Raw genomic sequence first — 16,918 nt, 5'->3', positions numbered from 1 at the left:
AGGTAACCGTACACTGTCAAAATCCAGTGCTGCATTCACATATAAACAGATATTCTCCTGCAGTGTTTCTAAGGTGGGGAATTACTGAGTGCAAGTTCCTCAGGCTTTGATTAGCAGGCTGATGTTTTGGTTAAGGACTGACAGTAGGCAGTACAAGAATGACAGCCTTACAGAGCAGAAAAATAGATCTTCATCCAATGAGTTATAAATACGTGTTAATGTCAGTTGGCTTCCTGTATACTCTGTGTTCCAGAGTACTTTTAAGGTCTTTCCAATCTTTTGTAACCAACACATCTAGGAACAAAACATCTTTCTCACTCTCCATCTCCAAAGGAAAGTTAATTTCAGGGGGGACAACATTAAAAAAAAAAAAGTGAAATCCAAGCAGTTTTTTTACATCATAGGAAAAACAAAATTATCCGCATAATGGAGATGACAGGCCGGATATAACTCAGCACTGGTTATTGCATGTCGTCCAAAATGCTTCTTTACTGCACACATTGTGCACATGCAGGACGTGCTCGGCTATCCCTGGCCGCATGCAGTATGATTATGTATGCTACAACATAGTTCCCCAACTGCCTGTCGTCAGCTATTTGTCCACCCGAGCCTGTGGGTGCTTGGCTGCCTGCAGGCAGGCTCTCTAGTTGGACCCACCTATACAACTGGGTAGTTTGTAAAAATATGATTTGATATCAAGGATATTTTTTTAAGGGCACTAAATCTCTACATAATGTGTGCAATACTTCACAAATAAGTCTATTTTCCTGTCAAGGTGTTTCAGCTTCTCTGATATACATATGATATCTCTCATCCGCAACAAGTTTCAGCAGATCTCCTTCTTTGTGTATCTTTGGTTGTATGTATACTAGGGCAAAACAGGGAATGTGGGCCACCAGAATCTTGATTTTATAACTAAACATTTTTAAGCCTTGTAACATATTTTTTTCTTCAATTTTATAATAATCTATACCAAAAAGTCATTTCTTTGCTGCTTCAGTCACTTATTTTAAACGTCACTGTTCATATCAATAGTTGTGCTACCATAATCAAATAGATTAAGATGTTTTACACTGCAGAATTCAACTGTGATATCCACATGTGTTGTCCATTTGGTGGACAGGGATGTAGCAAGAAGTTTGTGTGCCATTTTGCACTAGTGAATAAACATCAGCGTAATTTACAATAGTAAAAGAAGTAATGTACATAGAATCTAATCTCCTGTTTATCTAAATATACTATGTGATCAGACGTATCCGGACACCCACAACAACATACGTTTTTCATAGTACGTGCATTGTGCTGCCACCTACTGCCAAGTACTCCACACCAGCGACCTCATTAGTCATTAGACAGAGTGAGAGAGCAGAAAGGGGCACTCCGCAGAACTCACAGACTTCAAACGTGGTCATGTGATTGGGGGTCACTTGTGTTATACATCTGCACACGAGATTTCCACACTCTTAAACATCCCTAGGTACACTGTTTCCAATATGATAGTAAATTGTAAACATGAAGGGACACATACAGCACAAAAGCGTACAGGTCGACCTCATTTGTTGCCTGACAGAGACCACCAACAGTTGAAGAGGGTCGTAATGTGTAATAGGCAGACATCTATCCAGACCATCACACAAGAATTCCAAACAGCATCAGGATCCACTGCAAGCACTATGACAGTTAGGTGAGAGGTGAGAAAACTTGGATTTCATGGTAGAGTGGCTCCTCATAAGTCACACATCATGCCGGTAAATGCCAAATGACATCTTGCTTGGTGTAAGGAACAGAAACATTGGACGATTGAACAATGGAAAAACGTTGTGTGGAGTGACGAATCAGGGGACTTGCACCCCTTGTTGTTTTGCATTGCACTATCACAGCACAGGCCTAAATTCATGTTTTGAGCACCTTCTAGCTTCCCACTGTTGAAGAGCAGTTCAGGGATGGTGATTGCATCTTTCAACACGATCAAGCACCTGTTCATAATGCATGGCCTTTGGCAGTGTGGTTACACGACAATAACATCCCTGTAATGTACTGGCTTGCATAGAGTCCTGACCTGAATCCTATAGAACACCTTTGGGATGTTTAGGAACTCTGACTTTGTGCCAGACCTCACCGACCAACATCGATACCTCTCTTCACTGCAGCACTCTATGAAGAATGGGCTGCCATTCCCCAAGAAACCTTCCAGCACCTGATTCAACATATGCCTACTAGAGTGGAACCTGTCATCAAGGCTAAGGATGAGTAAACACCATATTGAATTCCAGTATTACCAATGGAGGGCACCACGAACTTGTAAGTAATTTTCAGCCAGGTGTTCAGATACTTTTGATCACATAGTGTATATTTCAGTTGACAGTATGTGAAGCCCAAGCCAAAGTTGTTACATCTTCCCCTATTATTCTGCAGTATCCATTACCATCACCATGGTGTCTTTCCACTGGACAGTTGTATTTTGTGCAAATTTCTTTAAACATTTTGACTCAGTACTGAGCTAAAATCATCTTGACTATTATGTGGATGAAATATCAGTTACATGGCTACATCATATAAAAGTCATGTACATTCCAAAATTTATTTACTGGCATCTGATCTGAAGACACACTGGAAGTATACAGGACGCCCAACAACACAGAAATGGTTAGTCGTTACTTCCCATCCACCAATCAGCTCAAGCAACGCTAAACATGGTGTCTTTCAAGCTTTCTGTATTACAAACAATGAAAACTTTGAATCTTTAAGTGTCTACTTAAGGGACACATTAATGCTAAAGGTTATGACAACAATGTTACAGATAGCAACTTCCAAAGGTGTTGTTCTAAAATCTGGAGCCTTCTTCCTACTTGCTAAGGGTATCATATGTCTGCAGGGTAATGAACAGTGTTGGTAAAATTTCAGAGAAACTGTATAAAAGCGACATTTCTTCAGTCAATATGAAGCAGAGGACATTCTATGGCCTAGCATGGAACCCTTCATCTTCACACAGTCATATTTCTTGAAGTGATCTGAGATTGTGGTAATGAGTACGACGCAAAGAATGAAATCCACGAAGTCACAGAGATCTCTAACAAATAACTTCATCTCTGCAGAGATGATGACTACAGGCTACCAGATTTGTGGCTTATGGCCACCAAGGAAGTACCTACCAGGACAACATGTGAAAGAAACAAACTATCTAAGACATCTGCAGTGACATGAAATTGAACTATGGCATTCCTGTTTTTACCAGTACAGTTTGGCTTTAGAAGTTGTTTAACAACTGCAAATGTTATATTCTCTTTTCTCTGTGAGGTATGGGGTGGGTTAAACAAAAGGTTTCAAACACTTGGCATATTTTTTTATTTAACTAAGGCATTTGATTGTGTTGATCACAAAATATTACTCCAGAAGGTGGACCATTATGGAATACAGGGAGTAGCTCACAATTGGTTCACCCCTTACTTTAGCAACAAGAAGCAAAAGATCATTATTCATAATGTTGATAACGGCTGTGATGTGGGGTCTGAGTGGGGTACTGTCAAGTGGAGGGTGCCCCAGGGATCAATGTTGGGGCCACTCCTGTTCCTTATTTATATACATGATATGCCCTCTAGTATTAAGGGTAAATCTAAAATATTTCTATTAGCTGATGAGACTAGCTTGGTAGTAATAGATGTGTGCAACATTGGCTCAGTTTCAAACAGTGGAGTACATGATCTAAGTTCATGGCCTGTAGAAAATAAACTAATGCTAAACCACAGTATGACTCAGTTTTTACAGTTTCTAACACACAATTCAACAAAATCTGACGTTTTAATTTCACTGAATGGGCATTTGGTTAGTGAAAATGAAAAGTTCAAATTTCTAGGTGATCAGATAGGTAATAAGCTGTCGTGGGCAGTCCACGTTCAGGAGTGATTGTTCGACACAAAAATTAGTTTACTTTGCTTATTTTCATTCACTTATGTTATATGGTATTATATTTTGGGGTAACTCTTCCCATTCAAAAAGGATATTTTTGGCTCAGAAACCGCCAGTTCATGCAATAAGTGGTGCAAGTTCATGAACTTCTTGTTGACCCCTGTTAACAAGTCTGGGTATTTTGACATTGGCCTCTCAATATATATATATTTCTTACTGTCATTTCTTGTTAACAATATTAACTTATTCCTAAGAATATGCAGCTTTCACTCAGTTACTACTCAGCTAAAATCAAACCTGCATTTGTATTGGAGTTCCTTAACACTTGTGCAAAAAGGTGTGCAGTATACTGCTGCACCCATTTTCAATAAGCTACCACTCGAATTCAAAATCTTAGCAGTAATCCATGTGCTTTCAAATTGAAACTGAAAAGTATCCTCCTTCAATTCTGTCAAGGAGTTCCTTGAAAAATTTACCTGATTCTTATTGTATTGTTGATTGCGTTTACTTAACCTTATGGACTGACTTTTTTTGGCTTCATAAACATTTATTTTTATCTGTTATTACTTTTATGTAGTAATTTCATGTACTGACATGTTCCATGGCCTTGGAGATTTGCTCCTCAATTTGGTTCTACGGAACTTGATGTGGTTATTTAAAAAAAACTTCTGCAACACCAGAATGACAGCAAAGAAGGTGTACATTGCAGAGTTATTAATTTTAGAAGCATATGAATTGTTTTATTTTCATGGTGCTATATTTGATCTTTTCTACATTTTAGTAGTATTTTTTCATATATAGAAGAAGTATGAGTTTCTATTTTGTTTTCAGTTGTTATTTATTTGTTATGTTTGCACATATTGGTCCATGTATGACAGTGCACCATACCAATATCCTTCAAAAAGGCGCACACGAAAATCTAAGTTTTCATGCAGTCATATCACGGGTTCCATTGATCACAGATATGAGGTGCCAAGTGTTTTGAATAAGCTTTGGCCTAGCAACTAACTGTATATCTATTGGAATAATGGGCATACTGTAGCTATCCTACAGTACAGAGTCAAAATTTAAACATGACACATTTCCCCGCCCAGGCAAAGTGAGCAAATTGGTCGGTTCTTTTGCATTGGGTGTGGTCTAGGGTGGGCCTTCGATAGCTTATAAAACCACCATTTGTTGATGGGCAGTTCCTGAGAAAACACCAAAAACCGATAATTTTTTGGTACCAAAAATACCAAGTGTGGAAGTGGCCACTTCTATAATTTCTATTCATGGCATGTCGTCACAATTTTTACCACATGTTTGTTCTCAAGATGATGTTTTAGGAGAACCTTGAAACTTTTTTTTAATATCATTATCCCATTACTGAGATCGAGAGGTTGAACATTACAATACTTATGAGCATAAAATATGCTTGTAATATCTCGTCTGTGGCATAAATATAGTCTTAACTGACACAGTGGAAACATGGTAAGGGTTCTGGGGTCACCAAACTATGTTTTTAGTTCCCATGTTTTCACTTTATGGTGCACTGTCTCTGTATGATGGCCACTGTAGGTGTAGTTTAAAAGTGTTGCACATTTTTAAGTGAATTATTGTACAGCAGACTTGCACTGGGCGAGAGAATTTTGTGTCAACTGTACTGATTCATTGTTTACATGTATATCGAAGAATGTAACTGTGTCTAAGTATATAAATAAACTATCAAAACTTTAGTGTTTTGTTGTTGTGGTCTTCAGTCCTGAGACTGGTTTGATGCAGCTCTCCATGCTACTATATCCTGTGCAAGCTGCTTCATCTCCCAGTACCTACTGCAACCTACATCCTTCTGAATCTGTTTAGTGTATTCATCTCTTGGTCTCCCTCTATGATTTTTACCCTCCACACTGCCCTCCAATACTAAATTGGTGATCCCTTGATGCCTCAGAACATGTCCTACCAACCGATCCCTTCTTCTAGTCAAGTTGTGCCACAAACTTCTCTTCTCCCCAATCCTCTTCAATACCTCCTCATTAGTTATGTGATCTACCCATCTAATCTTCAGCATTCTTCTGTAGCACCACATTTCGAAAGCTTCTATTCTCTTCTTGTAAAAAACTATTTATCGTCCATGTTTCACTTCCATACATGGCTACACTCCATACAAATACTTTCAGAAATGACTTCCTGACACTTAAATCTATACTCGATGTTAACAAATTTCTCTTCTTCAGAAACGCTTTCCTCGCCATTGCCAGTCCGCATTTTATATCCTCTCTACTTCTACCATCATCAGTTATTTTGCTCCCCAAATAGCAAAACTCCTTTACTACTTTAAGTGTCTCATTTCCTAATCTAATTCCCTCAGCATCACCCAACTTAATTTGACTACATTCCATTATCCTCGTTTTGCTTTTGTTGATGTTCATCTTATATCATCCTTTCAAGACACTATCCATTCCGTTCAACTGCTCTTCAAGTCCTTTGCTGTCTCTGACAGAATTACAATGTCATCGGCGAACCTCAAAGTTTTTATTTCTTCTCCATGGATTTTAATACCTACTCCGAATTTTTCTTTTGTTTCCTTTACTGCTTGCTCAATATACAGATTGAATAACATTGGGGAGAGGCTACAACCCTGTCTCACTCCCTTCCCAACCACGGGTTCCCTTTCATGGCCCTCGACTCATAACTACCATATGGTTTCTGTACAAATTTTAAGTAGCCTTTCGCTCCCTGTATTTTACCCCTGCCACCTTAAGAATTTGGAAGAGAGTATTCCAGTCAACATCGTCAAAAGCTTTCTCTAAGTCTACGAATGCTAGAAACGTAGGTTTGCCTTTCCTTAATCTTTCTTCTAAGATAAGTCATAAGGTCAGTATTGCCTCAAGTGTTCCAACATTTCTACGGAATCCAAACTGATCTTCACCGAGGTCAGCTTCTACTAGTTTTTCCATTCGCCTGTAAAGAATTCGTGTTAGTATTTTGCAGCTGTAGCTTATTAAACTGATAGTTCGGTAATTTTCACATGTCAACACTTGCTTTATTTGGGATTGGAATTATTATATTCTTCTTGAAGTCTGCGGGTATTTCGCCTGTTTCATACATCTTGTTCACCAGATGGTAGAGTTTTGTCAGGACTGGCTCTCCCAAGGCCATCAGTAGTTCCAATGGAATGTTGTCTACACCGGGGGCCTTGTTTCGACTCAGGTCTTTCAGTGCTCTGTCAAACTCTTCACGCAGCATCGTATCTCCCATTTTATCTTCATCCACATCCTCTTCCATTTCCATAATATTGTCCTGAAGTACATCGCCCTTGTATAGACCCTCTATATACTCCTTCTGTGGTGTCACCGCCAGACACCACACTTGCTAGGTGGTAGCCTTTAAATCGGCCGCGGTCCGTTAGTATACGTCAACCCGCATGTTGCCATTATCAGTGACAGCAGACCGAGTGCCGCCACATGGCAGGTCTAGAGATACTTCCTAGCACTCGCCCCAGTTGTACAGCCGACTTTGCTAGCGATGATTCACTGACAAATTACGCTCTCATTTGCCGAGACGATAGTTAGCATAGCCTTCAGCTACGGTATTTGCTATGACCTAGCAAGGTGCCAGTATCCGTAGTATTGATATTGTGAATCATGTACCATAAAGAGCGACGTTCTCCATGAATGCATTAAAGTTAAGTATTCAACCAGCTACGTCCGTTTTTCTCAATTCTAATTCCCTTGTCATGTTCCAGAACTCACGCCAGCCTGCGTGAGCTGAGACGCGTGCATTTCGGCCTCCTTTAGAAAAACACGGTTGGCTCTCCTGCCAACCACAACATTGGCGACGAGGCAAATCAATGTTGCCCCGATTTACTTGTGTAATGGCTTTGCCACAATCTCCAGATGTATTGTCCGAATTTTGTCGCTTACAGAATCAGGAGTCAGCAGACGCAGGCCTTACTGGATGCCCTTGGACAGCTCGTCCAGGGTCAACGTGCGATGCAAAACGATGCGGCAGCAGCCGCTTCACCGCTAACGCAGCCACAACACGCTGTTGCACCAACATTTCGACCTTTTGATGCTGCACTGGAAAGCTGGACAGAGTGGTCATGCCAATTTGGATTCCATCTTGCCGCATACAGAATTCAAGGTAACGAGCGGTAGCCTTTCCTCCTTTCTTCAGTAGGAGTGCCCACATACCGTGTGATAATCAAATTATTTCCCCGACGCGACGTCGCAACTCTGTCCTATGAAGAAATTTTGTCTGCATTAGATGCATATTTCAAAGAATCAGTCAATGTAGTTGCCAAACGGTATACCTTCTTTCGTACAAAACGTACTAGGGATTGTGCTTTTGAGTGTCAATGTGGACTCCCTTATTCAGATACTATGGTTCGTGATGCAATGGCACAGAACGTTTCTGATGTTCGTATAAGGGAACAGATTTTGAAACTAGTCAATCCCTCCCTTCACCAAGTGATGGGCATATTGGATCGGCAGGACACACTTGACTTTGCTCAGGAATCATTTGAAACTTCGCCAGCAGTGTGTCAGGTTAACCGGCCCGCTGGGCGAGTTGCACGGAACAGTAAAAAGTCCTCACGCCTGGTCGCGCCGCTGCCGCCAGGCTCTCAGCCACGTGCACCGCACCGGCAAGCAAACGCAGTGGTCAAATCATGCCCGCGGTGTGCTACTAAACATTCCCGTGAGAACTGCCTGTCACGCCAAGCTATTTGCTTTTATTGTAATAAAAATGGACATGTTCAGAGTGTTTGCCAGAAAAAGCTCAGATCAGAAGCTCAAACCCGTTCCAGGCCCTTTGCTCCGCGCCGGAATCGGAATCGAACCAAGAATACTCAGGCTCGCGAACTTTCGCCCATGGAAATTCATGTAGTTCATTCCACTCCGCTCAGTGCCCCTCCCTCTAACAGTGACTGTGTTCGTCCCAAAAATAGTGTGCATCGACATCACCGGAACTCCCGTCAAGTCGCAAGTGATTATGTACCAGTGTCAGTTCACGTTGCATGAGACAGTCGCTCTTGTCGTCAGCAGAACAATAAATTTTTTGTAGACTTGGACATTAACGGCAAAGTGATACCATTCCAGATCGATACCGGAGCTGCAGTTTCACTGATCAATCAAGACACTTACAAACTGCTGTGTACACCTCCGTTGCGTGCCACACATGTTAAATTAAGTAGTTATTTAGGTCACAGTATCCCTGTGTTAGGACAGTGCCGCCTTCTTGCAACGTACAAAGGACAAACAAAACTTGTGTCATTTTACGTCCTTCGTTCTTCTTCTGCAGTGAACTTGTTTGGTTTCGATTTATTTCAGTTGTTTAACTTGTCTATAGTCAATCAGGTCCTATCAGTGAACCAGACTGTGCCTTCAGACAGTGTTTCTCGTCTATGTGAAGAATTTGCAGACATTTTTGCAGTGGGCCTAGGTTGCGCTCAGAACTAAAAAGCACATTTGGAACTGAAAATAAACGCGCAACCGAAATTTGTCAGAGCGCGCAATGTTCCCCACGCACTGCGTGATGAGGTCACAAAAACATTACACGAATTGGAATCACAAGGTGTACTTGAACGTGTGCAGGCTTCTCTCTGTGCATCACCCTTAGTAATTTAGCCAAAACCTTCCGGAAAGTTGAGACTTTGTGTGGACTTCAAGGCAACAGTGAATCCACACCTAGTGATTGCAACTTTTCATTTGCCCCGCCCGGAAGATCTTTTTGACAAACTGTGCCCGGGTAAATATTTTTCGAAGTTGGACCTCGCAGATGCGTACTTGCAAATACCGGTGGACGAAGAATCCCAGAGCGTTTTGGTGGTTAACACGCATCTTGGGTTGTATCAATTCAAATGACTGCCATTCGGGTGTGCATCCGCCCCTGCATTGTTTCAGCAATATCTACAAACTGTTTGTGCGTCGGTGCCTACTGCAGCAAATTATCTGGACGATATTGTGATCTCTGGAAAGACGTAAGAAAAACATTTGGCCAATCTCAGAACATTATTTCATTTCAGGTCTTGAGACAAAATGGTCTTCGCTTGCGGAAGGACAAATGTGTGTTTTCTGCTCGGGACTTGCCATACCTGGGACACGTACTCAATGCCCAAGGCATACATCCCAGTCCAACGCACCTTAGTGCCATACAAGACTTGCCTTTGCCGCAGAATTTGAAGCAGCTACAGAGTGTGCTAGGAAAAATCAACTATTATCATAAATATGTTCTACACGCCTCTTCCATTTCAGCTCCGCTTCATCGCTTACGCCGTAAGGGTGTTCCGTTCGTCTGGACGACGGAATGCGAACGCACCATTCACCAGTTGAAATAGGCGTTGCTTTCCAATACTTGCCTTACGCCATTCGATCTCCAGAAGCCCCTCTTGTTGATGGTGGATGCATCGGATTTCGGGATCGGTGCTGTACTTGCGCACAAAGATGGATCGCACGATCGCCCTATTGCCTTTGCGTCCAAATTGCTCTTATCTGCTTAAAGAAATTATTCATAGATAGAGAAAGAAGCATTGGCTCTTGTGTTTGGTGTTACAAAGTTTCATGATTTCTTGTATGGTCATCACTTTACCATAATCACGGACCACAAACCTTTGACATCGCTTTTTCATCCGACCAAGCCCGTACCTCCACGTACAGCGCAGAAATTCATTCGCTGGTCTATTTTCCTCTCCCCACTACGATATCTTGTATCGGTCCACTGCTAAGCACGGAAGCGCCAATGCGTTGTCCCGCTTGCCTCTTGCTGAGGATAGGGCATTCGATTCCTCCGAACTTGCTTGCAAGTTCATTGATGCGGAAACCGATGATGTGGTCGAATCATTTCCGATTGATTTTTGTCGTGTAGCTACAGACACAGCTGCCAACCCTGTCCTTGCTCCCGTTCTGCGTTTTGTTGCTATGCAATGGCCCTTATCAAAGTCAGGGATCGGGGACCCATTGGTTCGCCGATTTTTTGCTCACAAGGAGAGACTTTTTGTACGACGTGGTGTTTTGCTGTTGCGTTCTGATAATGATCAGTCCAGGGCCGTGGTACCACATTCGTTACAGTCCTCTGTCTTACAGCTTCTCCACAAAGGACATTCTGGAATGCTCGATGGTTGGTAGTGGTAGATTTATTCAGTAATTTTCCTTTTGTTGCCCGGATGTCTTCCACGACGTCATCTGCTACCTTCCAAGAGTTATCCGCTATCTTTTGCATTGAAGGTCTTCCACAGACTATTGTTTCCGACAATGGCCCACAATTCATGTCAGCAGAATTTCAGTCATTCTGCAAGGCCAATGGTATTCAACATCTGACGTCCGCGCCGTTTTCGCCACAGTCAAACGGTGCCACTGAACGATTGGTCAGGACTTTCAAGTCACAGATGTTGAAGTTGAAAGGGTCGCATTCTCGGGATGACGCGTTCTTGCTCTTGTTGTCCTCGTATCGCTCTCAGCCCCGAGATGGTCGCTCGCTGGCTGAGTTGCTCCACAGTCGTCATCATTGAACCTTGATATCTTTGCTACATCCGCTGCATCAGGTTCCTGTGCAGAAGCAGACGCCATCTTTCGCTCCCGGCGACGTTGTCTACTATCGCCAATATAGAGGTTCACGGCGTTGGCTCGAAGGGCGCATTCTTCGCTGCCTCGGACGTGCTATGTATCTGGTTTTGGGGGCCTCTGGTGAGGTGCGTCGGCATCTCAATCAGCTGTGCCTCTGTCGTTGCACGGGATCTGCTGCTCGCCGTCTGCTTTCAGTGACGGTGCCGTCCGATCAGCGCCCCGGGGACCCATCTACTGGCTCACCTCAGCCCCAGGTGTTACTGGCGCTGCCTTCTATTTTGCCCCATGACGACGCGCCACCGCCACCGCCACCGCCGCCGCCGTAGCCGCCTGTTCTTCCGCCGGCGACACCCGCAATGGACGCGTCGCTGCAACCGTTGGGCGCCTTCCTGGATCACGCGCCGCCGATCGGTTCGCGTGACCAGTTGTACTCCGACATGGAACTCTTGCCTGCTCCGGACCATATGTCGTCTTCACCCGTCGGGTGCCCCGGCCCGATGGAGGTCTACCCTTCGGCCCCTCCTGTCTCTCTACAGGCGCATACACCTTATGTTGGCGTGCACCCTGGAGCAGGTTTTCATGCGTTTCCTAGCTCCCCACGGTCCAAATGGCAGGGTGCGAGTGGCACAGCCTGACCTGTTGTTAGGCTCCCCACCTCGTTGCATACGTCAACAAGCGATCATCCCAACGGCGGGCGGAAGCCTTATACCACAACCGTACGCCAATTTGCGGGGGAGGAATGTGGTGTCACCACCAGACAGCATCTATTAATATCTGAATATGAATTTTTCTATCGACATAGACAACAGAACTTTCTGATTAAGAGTTTTAATTAAGTGAGCATAGGTATGTTGTGCATTACACACTTAAGGCAGTTCTGCAGCTATATTCCAGTACTACAGCCTCTGAATGACATCTTGGTCTATTGCAAAAATATGAGCCAAGGGGGATGGGAGCAAGGGTGGGATAGGGATGGACAAGGATACTACATATTTTGAGTGGGCGGCAGAACACTTTGTGGGAGAGGTGAGGTGAACAGTGGATAGAATGTTCCCCATTTCAAAGCACCACGAGACATGTGAAACCCTGATGCAGAATAGAATTCAGCTGCTCCAGTCCTGAGTCAAGAGAGGACTGCTTCTTTCTAATTGTACGGTGGGTATGTGGGAGGTAATAGGGGACTAGGGGACTAGAGAGAGAGAGAGAGAGAGAGAGAGAGAGAGAGAGAGAGCTTGGGAGATGTGTTTCTGAACGCAATTGGGAGGATAATTTCGGTCTGTTCAGGGCTCATTGGGCGCCTTGGGATATTTGGAGAGGGACTGCTCATCACTAAAGATGTAATGGGCATGGGTAAGCTAGGCTGTATGGAAGAGAGTTCCTGATATTGAATAGATGGTAGCTGGTGAAGTGGATGCATTGTTGGTTGTTGGGAAATTTGAAGTCGACAGTGGTATTGGTGTTGTCATTCTTGAGGTGGATATCTACATCTAGGGAGGTGGCTGCTTCGGCTGAGGAGGAGCATGTGAAACGATTGAAGAAGGTGTTACGAGATTCTGGAGAAATTTGGATAGGGTGTCCTCATCCTACACGTGATCATGAATGTCATCAGCATACCTGAACCAGGGGAGGGGGGGGGGGGGGGGGTCTGGGATTCTAGATGGCTAGAAAGGATTCTCTAGATGGCCCATGAATAGATTAGCATAGGATGTTATGCCCTTCTAAAGGGTTTGTTTGTAGGTGATGCATTCAAAGGAGGTTAACCGAGTTGTTAAACATCGATTAGAATGAACAGGGACTGCGATTGCTGTGTTCGGATGAGGGCTGACCTGGCATCCCTTTGCTCACAGCTGCAATCGGCGCTGACTTCGGTCGCGCAGCTTGAGGCTGTTGCCAATGGGCACCACTGTGGGGAGCCAGACTCGGGTATCACGGGGATGTCAACCTCGTCCCGTCTGTCCCCAGATCGGTCTGCCGCTGTGGTTGCCCCGGTTGCTGCCCGCAGTGGGGCTGAGCCCTCGCCTGTGGTTGATTGGGAGGTCGTTCCAAGGTGTGGCAGGCAGCGAAAGGCGTCCCCGGAGGCTGATCAGAAAGCCTCCCCGGCGCATCTGACAAACCGGTTTCAGGCACTGTCTCTGGCTGAGCCAGATGCAGCTGCCGGCCCTGTTTCAGAGGATCATTCTCAGCCTTCAAGGTCCGGGCAATCGCAGAGGGTGGGCTTACTGGTAGTTGGGAGCTCCAATGTTAGGCGCATAATGGGGCCCCTTAGGGATACGGCGGCTAAGGAGGGGAAGAAATCCAGTGTGCACTCCGTGTGCATTCCGGGAGGAGTCATTCCTGATGTGGAAAGGGTCCTTCCGAATGCCATGAAGAGCACAGGGTGCAGCCAGCTGCAGGTGGTGGCACATGTCGGCACTAATGACGTGTGTCGCTTTGGATCTGAGGAAATTCTCTCTGGATTCCAGCGGCTATCTGATTTGGTGAAGGCTGCCGGTCTTGCTTACGAGATGAAGGCAGAGCTCACCATCTGCAGCATCGTTGACAGAACCGACTGCGGACCTTTGGTGCAGAGCCGGGTGGAGGGTCTGAATCAGAGGCTCAGACGGTTTTGCGACCGTATTGGCTGCAGATTCCTCGACTTGCGCCATAGGGTGGTGGGGTTTCGGGTTCCGCTGAATAGGTCAGGAGTTCACTACACTCAGCTGGCGGCTACATGGGTAGCGGAGGCTGTGTGGTGTGGACTGGGCGGTTTTTTAGGTTAGAAGACCTTGGGAAAGTGCGGGATGGGCTGCAATGTCAAAGGGTGCTTGGCAATTACAGGACGTGCTTGGATCAAGGAACAGTCGGAATTATAGTTGTAAATTGTTGTAGTTGCGCTGGAAAAGTCCCTGAGCTTCAAGCGCTAATAGAAAGCACAGAAGCTGATATCGTTATAGGTACAGAAAGCTGGCTAAAGCCTGAAATAAGTTCTGCAGAAATTTTTACGAAGTCTCAGACGGTGTTCAGGAAAGATACATTAGGCAGAATTGGTGGTGGAGTGTTTGTGTCTGTCAGTAGTGGTTTATCTTGTAGTGAAGTCGAAGTAGATACTCCGTGCGAATTGGTGTGGGTGGAGGTTATACTTAACAGCCGAATTAAGTTAATAATTGGCTCCTTCTACCGACCCCCAGACTCCGATGATACAGTTGCGGAACAGTTCAGAGAAAGTTTGAGTCTCCTAACAAATAAATACCCCACTCATACGGTTATAGTTGGTGGGGACTTCAACCTACCCTCGGTATGTTGGCAAAAATACTTGTTCAAAACCGGTGGTAGGCAGAAAACGTCTTCCGAGATTGTCCTAAATGCATTCTCCGAAAATTATTTCGAGCAGTTAGTCCACGAACCCACGCGAATTGTAAATGGTTGCGAAAACACACTTGACCTCTTGGCCACAAACAATCCAGAGCTGATAGAGAGCATCATGACTGATACAGGGATTAGTGATCACAAGGTCATTGTAGCTAGGCTCAATACCATTTCTTCCAAATCCATCAGAAACAAACGCAAAATAATTTTATTTAAAAAAGCGGATAAAGTGCCACTAGAAGCCTTCCTAAAAGACAATTTCCACTCCTTCCGAACTGACTATGCGAATGTAGACGAGATGTGGCTCAAATTCAAAGATATAGTAGCAACAGCAATTGAGATATTCATATCTCATAAATTGGTAAGAGATGGAACGGATCCCCCGTGGTACACAAAAAAGGTCCGAACGCTGTTGCAGAGGCAACAGAAAAAGCATGCGAAGTTCAGAAGAGCGCGAAATCCCGAAGATGGGCTAAAATTTACAGACGCGCGAAATTTGGCACATACTTTGATGCGAGATGCCTTTAATAGGTTCCACAACGAAACATTGTCTCGAAATTTGGAAGAAAATCCGAAGAAATTCTGATCGTATGTAAAGTACACAAGAGGCAAGACGCAGTCAATACCTTCGCTGCGCAGTGCCGATGGTACTGTTATCGACGACTGTGCCGCTAAAGCGGAGTTATTGAACGCAGTTTTCCGAAATTCCTTCACCACATGAGTTTCTTAGAAGTAGATACCTTAGGGGTTGCGAAGCAACTCAAATCGCTTGATACGGGCAAGTCTTCAGGTCCAGATTGTATACCGATTAGGTTCCTTTCAGATTACGCTGATACTATAGCTCCCTACTTAGCACTCATATACAACCGCTCGCTCACCGATAGATCTGTACCTACAGATTGGAAAATTGCGCAGGTCGCACCAGTGTTCAAGAAGGGTAGTAGGAGTAATCCATTTAACTACAGACCTATATCATTGACGTCGGTTTGCAGTAGGGTTTTGGAGCATATACTGTATTCAAACATTATGAATCATCTCGAAGGGAACGATCTATTGACACGTAATCAGCATGGCTTCAGAAAACATTGCTCTTGTGCAATGCAGCTAGCTCTTTATTCACACGAAGTAATGGCCGCTATCGACAGGGGATCTCAAGTTGATTCTGTATTTCTAGATTTCCGGAAAGCTTTTGACACCGTTCCTCACAAGCGACTTCTAATCAAGCTGCGGAGCTATGGGGTATCATCTCAGTTGTGCGACTGGATTCGTGATTTCCTGTCAGGAAGGTCGCAGTTCGTAGTAATAGACGGCAAATCATCGAGTAAAACTGAAGTGATATCAGGTGTTCCCCAGGGAAGCGTCCTGGGACCTCTACTGTTCCTGATCTATATAAATGACCTGGGTGACAATCTGAGCAGTTCTCTTAGGTTGTTCGCAGATGATGCTGTAATTTACCGTCTAGTAAGGTCATCCGAAGACCAGTATCAGTTGCAAAGCGATTTAGAAAAGATTGCTGTATGGTGTGTCAGGTGGCAGTTGACGCTAAATAACGAAAAGTGTGAGATGATCCACATGAATTCCAAAAGAAATCCGTTGGAATTTGATTACTCGATAAATAGTACAATTCTCAAGGCTGTCAATTCAACTAAGTACCTGGGTGTTAAAATTACGAACAACTTCAGTTGGAAGGACCACATAGATAATATTGTCGGGAAGGCGAGCCAAAGGTTGCGTTTCATTGGCAGGACACTTAGAAGATGCAACAAGTCCACTAAAGAGACAGCTTACACTACACTCGTTCGTCCTCTGTTAGAATATTGCTGCGCGGTGTGGGATCCTTACCAGGTGGGATTGACGGAGGACATCGAAAGGGTGCAAAAAAGGGCAGCTCGTTTTGTATTATCGCGTTATAGGGGAGAGAGTGTGGCAGATATGATACACGAGTTGGGATGGAAGTCATTACAGCATAGACGTTTTTCGTCGCGGCGAGACCTTTTTACAAAATTTCAGTCACCAACTTTCTCTTCCGAATGCGAAAATATTTTGTTGAGCCCAACCTACATAGGTAGGAATGATCATCAAAATAAAATAAGAGAAATCAGAGCTCGAACAGAAAGGTTTAGGTG

At 44.2% G+C, this 16,918-nt stretch overlaps 1 protein-coding gene across 3 annotated transcripts in view; it reads right to left on the bottom strand.

Annotated features, from left to right (window-relative positions):
- The window catches only part of LOC126335421 (baculoviral IAP repeat-containing protein 6-like), a 311,044-nt gene that overhangs the window by 67,473 nt on the left and 226,653 nt on the right, over window positions 1–16,918 (bottom strand). The window lies entirely within an intron of this gene.

The sequence above is a fragment of the Schistocerca gregaria genome, chromosome 1 (genome assembly GCF_023897955.1).
Source record: "Schistocerca gregaria isolate iqSchGreg1 chromosome 1, iqSchGreg1.2, whole genome shotgun sequence".
Taxonomy (NCBI): domain Eukaryota; kingdom Metazoa; phylum Arthropoda; class Insecta; order Orthoptera; family Acrididae; genus Schistocerca; species Schistocerca gregaria.
This window is presented reverse-complemented; position numbering and strand designations above follow the sequence as displayed.